This window comes from Myotis lucifugus, unplaced genomic scaffold (assembly GCF_000147115.1).
Source record: "Myotis lucifugus unplaced genomic scaffold, Myoluc2.0 scaffold_3, whole genome shotgun sequence".
In the NCBI taxonomy this organism is placed as follows: Eukaryota; Metazoa; Chordata; class Mammalia; order Chiroptera; family Vespertilionidae; genus Myotis; species Myotis lucifugus.
The window spans coordinates 5230106-5232081 of NW_005871051.1; positions in this window are offsets into that span (position 1 = coordinate 5230106).

A 1976-nucleotide genomic window follows, 5' to 3' on the forward strand; every position below is an offset into this window, starting at 1 on the left:
GCCACCAACCGGGGCAATGTGCCCTGACCGGGAATCGAACCGTGACCTCCTGGTTCATAGGTCAACGCTCAACCACCCAGCCACGCCGGCCAGGCTCCCTTGGTTTCTGGATCTAGGATTAGAACTCTTTAATTAGGTTATTGCGCAGGGCCCCTAAAGCACTCACATTCTGTGACCTTGAATCACCAGTAAGGGAAAATTTCCCAATAGTAGTCTCTTCCCATGGAAATCCTCTTTGCTTTAGATGGAACCACCCCACTCAGTGAAGAGGGTAAGGGAGGGAATAATGACCTTCCCGCACGACAAGTAAGCACCATGCTCTAGACCGCGCCGCGTGGATGGAATAAAGTACACCGATCTCTAAAAGTCTGGGAAGTGTTCCCAGGAAGAGTTGCTTATGACTTTGGAAGTCATACCAGAATAACCCCCACATGTTAGCAGTACATGTCACATTAAGAAACAGATATTAATGAGGGGTTTTAAAAGAAAACAGCCCCGTAGGTTTAAGCAGGGTGCAGCCTTCCGATGACAGCTTTGAACACAGGGTGCCAAGCTGCAGCCAGACTGAGCGAGGTATGGGCGCATTACTAAAAATACCGGGAACACAGAGAGTACGGCCAGGTGGCAACCTGCGTTCACACTCCGAAGCAAGGAAGTCATTTGCGACTCCTTGCGAGAGGATGCGCTCTGCTAATGTTCAGAAGACAGGCCCATATGTGTAATGACAGAAGGCGAGTATCATCTGGGGGGTGTGAGGGGGCAGGGAGGGGATTGAAAAGTGAAATGAATTCTCTGCATAACTTGGCTTTTTTTTATTTATTAGGAAAACATTTGTTAATAGTAACTTGAAAATCAGGAGTAGACTTTTTTTAAAAATAGTTTTTCCCCGGGGGGATTAATAGTGATGGAAAACACACAATACAATATATAGATGACGTGTTATAGAATTGTATACCTGAAACCTATATAATTCTATTAACCAGTGTCATCCCATCCCAATACATCCAATAAAATTTTTTAAAAGATAGTTTTACCCTGAAATGTCTTTGAAGCTTCATATGGACTTGGATGTTGGGTTGTTGAGGCTCCACATCTCATCGTGGGTCTTTGGTTGAACAGGAACATGCTGTTTTGCAACACTGGAAGCGAGTTTTTAAAAAATATATATTTTTATTAATTTCAGAGAGGAATGGAGATGGGGAGAGAGAACCATTAATGACTAGAGAGAAACACTGATTGGCTGCCTTCTGCACGCCCTACACTGGGGATCTAGCCTGCAACCCGGGCATGTGCCCTGACTGGGAATCGAACTGTGACCTCATAGGTCGATGCTCAACCACTGAGCCACACCACCCAGGCTGAAAATGAGTTTTACCACCTGGTCTGTGCCAGTCAGAATCCTGGCAGGAAATCAATAGCAAAAAGTCAAATTAGGATAATCCCAGGAGGCTTTTCTTAAGGGACTGTTAAAAAAAAAAAAAAAGCATGGGGAAACCATAGCATAGTCCCCTAGGACTAGTACCAGTGGGGATGTTCCCACCCGTGTCTGGAAGGGACCAGAGAAGGGGTGAGGCCTCAGATCTTGGGTTTTCTGACCTTGAAATCAGAGAGTCGTGTTGAGAAGGTCACCTTGAGAAGAGCAATGACAACTGGCCAATCATCAGGCGGCCCAAGAGGAGTCTACAGGAAGGGAAGTAAAGGAGTAAGTACCCCAATCACACCGGCCTCCCCTCCGGGTGGCAGCCTGTGCTCCCCACTGCCCAGCCTGAAGCCGGAGTGAGGGCCTGGTGCCGCAGCCGCAGCCCGGACAGCAGGGAAAGATTCCAGGCAGAGTCAGCAGGTGGGCCTTCATGGTGGGGGCACTCTGAGTATACATTTCGGTAAAAATTAAATTAAATTTTAAAAGACCAAGAATGAAATCAAGCCAAAGTTAAAATCATCATCATTTAATGACATGAGATGCAAGGATACATCTG